Raw genomic sequence first — 9894 nt, forward strand, 5'->3', positions numbered from 1 at the left:
GCGGGGGAGAGGGGAGAATGCCAAGGGACCGCAGGACGTGGGCCTGCAGCGCCGAGACCTGGCCTCCCTGCCTGGGGCCCTGACGGCTTTGGGGACACTTTCCTGTGGCCTCCAGGGGCTGCAGGGGCACCCCCAGCTGCCAGGATCACACTGGTGGATTTCAGGGGTGCTCCGTGGGATCGGGGCCGCAGGGAGAACGTGCCCAAAGCAGCAGCGTCCCCAGCCCGTTCAGTTCTCTGCGAGCCGCGCGAGCAGAAACCCCAGCGAGGCGGGTTTGTGTTGGTGCATTAAGAGGACGATCAAAGCCCTGGGAGCAGCCGCTCACCGTGTTTCCACCTGCTTTTCAAGGGCAAACCAGGCTCGGCGGCTGCGAACAGAGCGAGGCAGCGGATGGGCCCCCGGGCAGGCGGCTTGCGTCCTATCCTGCCCGGGCCCCGGGAGCTGCGGCGTTTACTCCCACCGGGGCGCTCGGCATTTGCAGAAGAGAAGACTCTTTGTTCCCCTCGCTAGGAACAGCTCTTCTGTGTGTGCCCCGAGCTCCTTTGCTCGCACGCACGCCTGCACATGCCACACACTTCTGACACACACGTGCACACACACAGCCCCTCCCCCCACAACTATACACAACTCGTGTGTCCTGTGGGCTTTTGATTTCGGTGGGGATCAGTCCTGCTTTGAGTAGGGGGCTGGACTAGGTGACCTCCTGAGGTCCCTTCCAGCCCTGACAGTCTAGGATTCTGTGATTCTACAGGACAGACAGGCCGTGCAAATCCCTCGCACACACGTGCTCTGCACAAGGCACAAGTCCCAGGCAGGCCCCGTACAGGGAGATGCAGCCAGGAGGACGGGGGGGCTCTGCTGGGCCTGCTCCTGCATCCTGCCTGGGGCTCTCAATGGGCCGATTGACGCGCTCGGCTCCTGCCGGCCCGACTGCACCCCGGCCGGGGGTGGGGGGGCGCACCACTCCCCAAAGAGCTGCCTGTCCGGCTGGGGGGATGAGGCCAGATCTCTCCCGAGCAAGGGGGGAGGCACAGGAAGGGGGGGTCTGTCCCCTGCCACCGGGAATCAAGGGCGCCTTTGTCCCCTGCCGGAGACGACCCGGGGCTGACGAAGTGGGTTCAATCCAGACCAAGTCACAAGGGAGCTACGGGTGCTGGGTTGAGGCTAGTTGTCAGCCCCCCTCAGTCCAGGGGAGGCCCACAGCAGAGCAGGGAGGCCCTGGGGCTGGAGCAGAAGGGGCTGGGGGCGGGACTGACGGACATTAGCAGATATAGGGCAGGGGCAGCTGCTGCGTTACACCCAGGGAGTGTTTCTAGCAGTGCCCTGATTCCTGGGCAGCGCCAGTCACCCCGCACAGGCTCCGCGCGGGCAATGCCAGGCCCAGGCAGGGGCTGGAGCTGCGGTTCTGACGCTCCTGCGGCCGCGACAGTGGCTGGGGTGTTACCTGCACCCATTAGGGCACCCCACCGTTTCCCAGTCCATCGGGCTCCAGGCGAAAAGCACCCACCCTTACCCAGTGCGTAGGGCTCAGGATCACCCTTTCCCAGTGCGTAGGGCTCCGGGTGCAACTAACCTGGACCCACACCCCTTCCCAGAGCGTAGGGCTCAGGATCACCCCTTCCCAGTGCGTAGGGCTCAGGATCACCCCTTCCCAGTGCGTAGGGCTCCGGGTGTAACTACCTCTGCAGGTGTGCAGGTCCTGTTACCAGTGAAAGAGCCTTACGCGGTCATGCCCTACATCACCTCTATTGATTAACAATCACCCAGACCAGACGGCACACGCCCCAAAAACAGTGCTCACCACACCCAATAACTTTTCCTGCTGGCCAGGCAGGATCAGTCCATCCGGGGGACTCCAGTTTCTGCCCGGTGTCATTGGCAGGGTGTTGAAGTCTGGCAGTTCTGATCTTTGGGGCTGTGTCCTGGAGTTGATTCCCAAAAACTTCCTTTTGGACCCCATTTTATACAGTGAAATTTGAGTCCTTTTTAGGTGCACCTTGACCAGTCATTATACTGAAATTTTACTAACCAATCCTAACACAGTGTAACAAAAAACATCTGATGAAGTGAGCTGTAGCTCACGAAAGCTCATGCTCAAATAAATTGGTTAGTCTCTAAGGTGCCACAAGTACTCCTTTTCTTTTTGCAAAATTCTCTAGCCAATCCTACCCCACCACCTTAATTAACTCACACCTAGCAAAATTAATTATGTATCAGACAGAAACAATTCAAGAACCAGACAGAGACCAGACAGAGAAACAATGGGGGAGTGGGGACCATAAAGACAAAACAATGAAGCAATGAGGGTTTCACAACAGACGCCATCGAACTAAGTTTTCTTTAACCATCTTAAGAGCTGGGTCTTTATCTGGTGGTCGTGGGGGCCATTGGGACGGGGTCTCCTCCTCACCAGCCGGATCTGACATTGTTTTACTGTCATGTAGCTGGACCGTGCGGATCTGACTTCCTGCGTCTCAGCTAACGGCAGCTGCTTGGCTGCTCTTCGGATCTGGCTGCAGCCGAAGGCCGTAGGCTTTGAGCCTCACAATATGGCTACAGGAAAAGGCCTGATCCTTACGGGGGGCGGCAGGTGCCGAGCAGGACTAACCCTCCCCGAATCGCTGCCCGCTCAGCACTGTGGGAAGGGCTGGCTCAGCTCAGCGCCCCATTGCCTTGGCAGGCACGTGGCAGCACCTACGACGGGCCAGCCGCAGCACCAGCTCCACGGAGCGGTTGCGGGGCCGATGGATGGGCAGGGGAAGGAGCCCTGCGCATCACGGGGCTTGTGGTTAAGGGACAAGGCATTAGGACTCCTGGGTCCTAGTCACGGCTCAGTGCGACCTTGGCAAGTCCTGGCCCCTCTCTGTGCCTCAGTTTCCCCAGATGTACGTTGTTATTAAGCATTTACACTGCTGTGGGGCCTAGTCCAGCTCATTGTGCCAGGGGCTGTACACACCAACAGGCCACAGGCTGGGCTGCTGCTGCTCCCCTCCCCAGCGTCCGGGAGGCTCCACGGAGATCTCAGGACGCCAGGGCCTGGAGAAGGAAGCGTCGCTTGGACTCTGGGTGGATCTGCCCAGCGAGCGGCAACGAGTCCCAGAACCCGGGCTCCCCACTCTGACCTTCAGAGCCCCAGTCCAGGCCGCCAGGGCCACACAGTTGCTGGGGGCACCAGAGTATGAGCCTGGTTGGCCTGTCAACGTGGGGGCCAAGACGCTGCACGGACTCACTGCGGGGCCTGGGGCCCATTGATTTCAGCGGCAGGTGCGAGGCCCCGGGATCCGGGCCTCAGCCCCGTCCCTGTCCCTAGTGCGGGGAGGCTACATGCGGTAAGGAGGGAGCTGCTCAGATATGCCAGGCTGGGGCCAGATGAGCCTCAGTTTCCCCTCCCTGGGTCCATTTAGTGTGTGAGCTTTTCGAGAAAGGAGCTGGTGCTGTGGGCGAGATGCCACCATCGTGAGCGAGCCCAGTGGCCAGCGAACACCTTGGGTCCCTCCTGCTCCCCAGCTGGGGTAGCCAGGTGTCCTTCCCCCGCCCTCAGCTGTGCACTGCTGGCCTGCCCGCTGGGAGGGGCTGGGGGGGCATCAGCCCCCCAAGGGCCCAGGTCTGGGCTCTGCTACACAGCAACAGCTGCAGATTGAGAGCAGGGCTGGGCCCGTCAATTAGCAGCGCCGAGCGGGGCTGAGTATCAAGCAGGCGCCGGCGGGTGGCTGCCTCGGCCCGGGCCAGCCTCCTGCCCCCATGGCCGAGCCCAGCCAGCGAGCGACTCCTCGGGGACTCAGGAGCAGACCCCGCGCCCCGGCCCCACCCAGCACAGGCTGCCACAGAGCTGGTAACCTGCCTCACCCCCTGCTGGAGTAGTCATGAGTGTGCGCACACCGCCGCACACTTCCACACGCAGCCCGCATGCATTTACACACTTCCACACGCAGCCCGCATGCATTTACACACGCAGCCTGCATGCATTTACACACTTCCACACGCAGCCCGCATGCATTTACACACACAGCCCGCATGCATTTACACACTTCCACACGCAGCCCGCATGCATTTACACACACAGCCCGCATGCATTTACACACTTCCACACGCACCCCGCATGCATTTACACACGCAGCCCACATGCATTTACACACTTCCACACGCAGCCCGCATGCATTTACACACGCAGCCCGCATGCATTTACACACTTCCACACGCACCCCGCATGCATTTACACACGCAGCCCGCATGCATTTACACACTTCCACATGCAGCCCGCATGCATTTACACACGCAGCCCGCATGCATTCACACACTTCCACACGCAGCCCGCATGCATTTACACACGCAGCCCGCATGCATTTACACACTTCCACACGCAGCCCGCATGCATTTACACACGCAGCCCGCATGCATTTACACACTTCCACACACAGCCCGCATGCATTTACACACGCAGCCCGCATGCATTTGCACACTTCCACACGCAGCCCGCATGCATTTACACACGCAGCCCGCATGCATTTACACACTTCCACACGCAGCCCGCATGCATTTACACACGCAGCCCGCATGCATTTACACACTTCCACACGCAGCCCGCATGCATTTACACACGCATCCCACATGCATTTACACACTTCCACACGCACCCCGCATGCATTTACACACGCATCCCGCATGCATTTACACACTTCACACGCACCCCGCATGCATCTCCACGCACCTCCAAACACGCATCTCCACGCACCCCGCACACACCTACACACCCTGTCACACATGAGCACAGACACTCCTACACACACCAGCCTGTGCACATAGCCCCCGGGAGCCCCCAGAAGCACACACAGTCACACGGGTGCCCACTCAGACATGCCCACGCGGGACCATGCCTCCCACAGCCCCTCCCGTCCCCCCACTAAGCTGCTGCCAGGGGCATGGGGAAGCCAAAGGAGTGACAGGAGGAACGGCGCTAGGGGGCGCTGGGCTGCAGGGCGCGGGGGGCTCATCGGGGGGCGCTCTCCCCGCTCAATGAGCGCTGGCCCCAGCGTGGCACTAGGGGGTGCTGGGCTGCTGAAGGCAGCGTCCGTCAGACGGGACAAAAGCCAGAGCATCGGAGGATTCCCAGGAGAGCCTGGGACAGGCAGGGACCCTCCCATCCCCCTTCCCACCCTCCTTGCAGCCCCAGCAGCGTCCCCCGAGCCCAGGGGCAGCGGCACCCTCCATGCTCCACACCAGAGGTGGCTGCACCTGCCCCTTCCTGGCCTCGGAACTGCCCTCGGAGGGCGAAGGCGGGTTAATGAGCAGTCCCTATGTTCAGCCCAGGCCGGCTGGGGGCTGGGGCTCCCCCAGGGTACCCTGGCGCTGCGGGTCGCAGTGTGGGAAGGGGAGAGGACGTTGCACAGGGCCGGCACCGGGAGCTGACAGCAGTGTCGCCCCCGGGGGCTCCTGATCTACTGCGGGGGTGGGCAAGGGGGTCCTGGCCCTGGAATCTCAGTGCTGGCCCATGGGATGAACAGGTCTGGCGAGGTCACCGTGCCGGGGATCCCAGAATTAGGGTGTCTGCCTGTCCCTCGGCCCGGCAGCTGGGTGGCGCCTGGTGGATGCTCTGCTGGGTCAGCCCGACTGAGGGGCACAGCCACGCCCAGGAGGGGCTGGGCCCCTTTCCCACCGGGGCTAGCCCTGGAGCTGCGTTGCCAGGGGCGTGCAGACAGCACCTCCCCCTGCACGGCCCCGCTCAGACCTTGCCCGCACTGGGGAACTGGGCCGTTCGGCTCGGCCCCCTGCAGCGTGTCCTGCCAGCATCAAGCCGGACCTGCAAAAGCCACATGCATTGTGGGTAGGGGTCCCCTGCGCAGCCTTGTGGGCCGCTGTTGCAGTGTATTGTGGGACAGCCCCACCCCTTTCAGGGAACTGGGTGGGGGGGTTGGGGTCAAATGCCCACAAATCCCTCCGCTCCGTCCCATAACCTGCGGCCTTCTCGCCCCCAGACCTGGGGCTCCTGCACGGACCGGCGGGGCTCTCCGGCGAGGGATTCGTCCGTGTTTGCGGAAGCCAGCAGCCGGGCTGCGAGGGTGAGGGGCCCATGGAGACAGCGAGTGCTCTGGCCCACCTGCTGCAGGCGTTCACACCAGCCGGGCTGGGTCCCCACTCTGAGCCCCAGGCGGCGGGATCCCATCGAGATGCCAACCTGGGAGGAGCAGCTGCGGCTCCAGAGCCTGGGGATGCAGACGGCTGCGTCCTTGGAGCCAGGTGCCGAGCTCCAGGCTCTGCCAGGGGAGGAAGGGGGCGATGGGTCACTCTCTGGGTGCCAGCACCCCGGATCGCTACCGCTCTGTGAGCCATCGGTTTGGAGTTGGAACCCCTCCCGTGGGGGCAGTCGTCAGCCAGGCGTGCAAAGCCATTGAGCATCTCCAGCTGCTCAGCACTGTCCCCCTGGGGCTGGGCGATCCCCAGAAACCAATCGATGGATTCAAGGCAATGGGCTTTTCCCAGCCTCTGGTGGGCAATGAGTGCCCCTCCCCCTGGGCCGCTGGGGGGTGGTTACACGGAAGTCTCAGGGGTGGCTGCAGCATGGGTGCCCTTGGCTCGCACTAGCCCAGCGACAGATACCTCGGACGATCTGGCAGCACCGACGTGTTGCAATGCAAGGAAATGCTGCCACAGAAACGGCACCCGGGGCGCAGCTGGGCTACGAATCAGCCTGGCAGGAACCACTGGGGACGCTGGGCAAGACTCAGGGCAGTTCTATCCCGGCAGCTGATGCGTCCCTTGTCTTGTCTTCTGAGGCTGCCGGCAAGAGTGACCGACACCCACGGCCAGCGACCCGCCGACAGGTGGAACCAGGGCTCTGGGCCGATCCCGTCGGGCCATTGGGAGTCCCAGCATGGCTCTGTGGTGCCACCTCCTGGTCGCCATGCGTGGGACGGAAATAACAGGCTTTGAAATGTTCCTTTTTCCACGGACAGCCCCTCCAAAGCCACGGAGAGACCCCCGGTAGCTTGGTCCCACGCACTGATGGGGTGGGAAACCAGTGTCGCCTGGTTAGATGGAAACCAGTCCAAGCTAAGCGAGACTATGTCTAGGTCTTGAGAGGTGGACTACGGTGTGACGTTGCACTCCCATGCTTCATAAAAACAGGTTTATAAGTGTGAATATGATGGAACGGGAATAAGCTCCATGCAAAAAGTCTCTTGTAAGGTATCATTACAAAGCTTATGATCTACCGAGCATGGTCATCCTATTTGTATGTATGTATCATTCTTGTATCTAAAACTAGGAACATGAAGTATAACTCTGAGGTCCTATTGTAGTTATGCAAATTGTAGTACTGTAGTGGGCCATTAATGGTGGTTTAAAATCTTGATAGCTCCCATTGACTAGGACAACTGGTTGTAAATGGTTTATTTACCTGCAAGCCTTCCTGTGTACACGTGGGCCAGCCCTAGAAGAATGGAGGGGGGGTCTCACAGGACATGTGAACATGTCACCTGATACTGGAATCCATCTTAAACCTGGTACTTTTTAGGAGAGGTGGGAACCCAGAGAGACAAAAGGTTCCCACCTTGTGCCAAAGATATAAAAGGGGGTGGAAAAGAACCAAGTGGGGTCCCAGTCATGAGAAAACCCCTGCTTTTCACCTAAAATGCATGCTGGAACTAACAAGGACTGTACAGGGGAAAGTACTGGGCCCAGACTAGGAAGGAGTGTAGTCTGTGAAAGAAGCTTATTGGAATATCTCTAAGGGTGAGATTTACCTGTAATCAGTTTCTTAATGTATTAGGCTTAGACTTGCCTGTTTTGTTTTATTTTGCTTGGTAACTTGCTTTGTTCTGTCTGTTATTCCTTGGAACCACTTAAATCCTACTTTTTATACTTAATAAAATCACTTTTGTTTATTAATAGAATCGCAGAATCATAGAATATTAGGGTTGAAAGGGACTTCACGAGGTCATCTAGTCCAACCCCCTCAGATCTAGTCCAACCCCCTGCTCAAAGCAGGACCAACACCAACTAAATCATCCCAGCCAGGGCTTTGTCAGGCCTGACCTTAAAAACCTCTAAGGATGGAGATTCCACCACCTCCCTAGGGAACCCATTCCAGTGCTTCACCACCCTCCTAGTGAAAAAGTTTTTCCTAATATCCAACCTAAACCTCCCCCACTGCAACTTGAGACCATTACTCCTCGTTCTGTCATCTGCCACCACTGAGAACAGCCGAGCTCCATCCTCTTTGGAACCCCCCTTCAGGTAGATGAAAGCAGCTATCAAATCCCCCCTCATTCTTCTCTTCCGCAGACTAAACAATCCTGGTTCCCTCAGCCTCTCCTCATAAGTCATGTGCTCCAGCCCCCTAAGCATTTTCGTTGCCCTCCACTGGACTCTTTCCAATTTGTCCACATCCCTTCTGTAGTGGGGGGGGGGAACCAAAACTGGACGCAATACTCCAGGTGTGGCCTCACCAGTGCCGAATAGAGGGGAATAATCACGTCCCTCGATCTGCTGGCAGTGCTCCTACTAATACAGCCCAATATGTCATCGGCCTTCTTGGCAACAAGGGCACACTGCTGACTCATATCCAGCTTCTCATCCACTGTAATCCCCAGGTCCTTTTCTGCAGAACTGCCACTTAGCCAGTCAGTCCCCAGTCTGTAGCACCCGGTGCTCCTGCCAGGGCCCCGATGGCCAGTGACTAATCCGCCCCTGCAGTCTGACAGCTCTATTCCGAGTGGGACCTGCGGACGCTCGGTCTCATTTCGGGTTTGTCTCGGCTGTCGGCATTTTCACGTGACTGGATTGTCACTCGCTGTTTCTGACTCTGCTTGCTGGGACTTGCAACGCTCCGTTTGTGCCATGACTCCCGTGGCTTTGGGAACAGGACGCCGTCTGTTCAGATCCCTTCCCTTCATGCCATTGCTTGTGCCCATGGAATAGCGATGCTGGGTGTGGCATGAGATGCTCCCAGCCGTTTACCAACAAGAAAGAATTCAGCTCATCCAAGCGCCTTGCCATGGAGGGAAACACCTCAGAAAATGGAGGCACAGAGGGCCTGGGGGGGAATTTGCCGAAGGACACCCAGCGGGTTGTCCAAAGCCACGTAGATCCCAGGGCTCCTGGCTTCTTTTTCTGAGCGTTAGCCCGAATATCGAGAAGCCCAGAGTTTAAAGGGAGATGATCCCGCCACTGGTTACAGCTTAACAAAAATCCTCCCACGTGCTAATTACTTTAGATTCATCTTCAGTCCTGATCCTCCACAGTGTGGAGAGACGCTCTCAAACCCCTCTGGAGCCATGGGAGCTGACAAGGGGCTTGACACCTATTCCGAGGTGCAGGCTCGGGTCCTTCCAGCCCATGCAGCTCCCCTGTCCGATCCTCAGCGCCCGCAGTGCCCATGGATGGCAGTGGGTGCTTGGGAGTGGTGCCCCCTCTCAGATCGGCCCGGACAGTTGCACAGGGCGGGGATGAGAGAAGCGGTTTCTGTTTCTCCACGAAGAGCCAGCTGTGAACTCAAAGTCTCATGACAGCTCAGTCAGCAGCACGGTCTTCCAGCTCCGCCAGCTCCTAGCCGCGGCGCTCCGCTGCCTGCTGCTGGTGAGTGCGGGCTCGCTGGGGGAAGAGGTGGAATGGGGGTGGGCCGGGGGTGGAGCAGGGGGAAAGGCTAAGAGGTGGGGCAGAGGGGGTTGTCTGGAGCCCCACAACCCCCAGGGATGGCCCTGCCCCTTGCAGTGGGCGCAGCCCGCGTGGGGTCCGGCCAGGGGATAGGGCTGGCCGCCGAAGCTGGTGCTGCCATGTATGCCCCAAATTTTGTGGTGCCCTAAGCAGCTGCGTATTTTGTGTATGGCTAAGGATGGCCCTGGCTGGGGTAACTGGGACTGCCTGTCTGTGGCTAGCACAAGTGGGAAAGCCAAGGCC

Source organism: Lepidochelys kempii, chromosome 26, assembly GCF_965140285.1.
Source record: "Lepidochelys kempii isolate rLepKem1 chromosome 26, rLepKem1.hap1, whole genome shotgun sequence".
Taxonomy (NCBI): Eukaryota; Metazoa; Chordata; order Testudines; family Cheloniidae; genus Lepidochelys; species Lepidochelys kempii.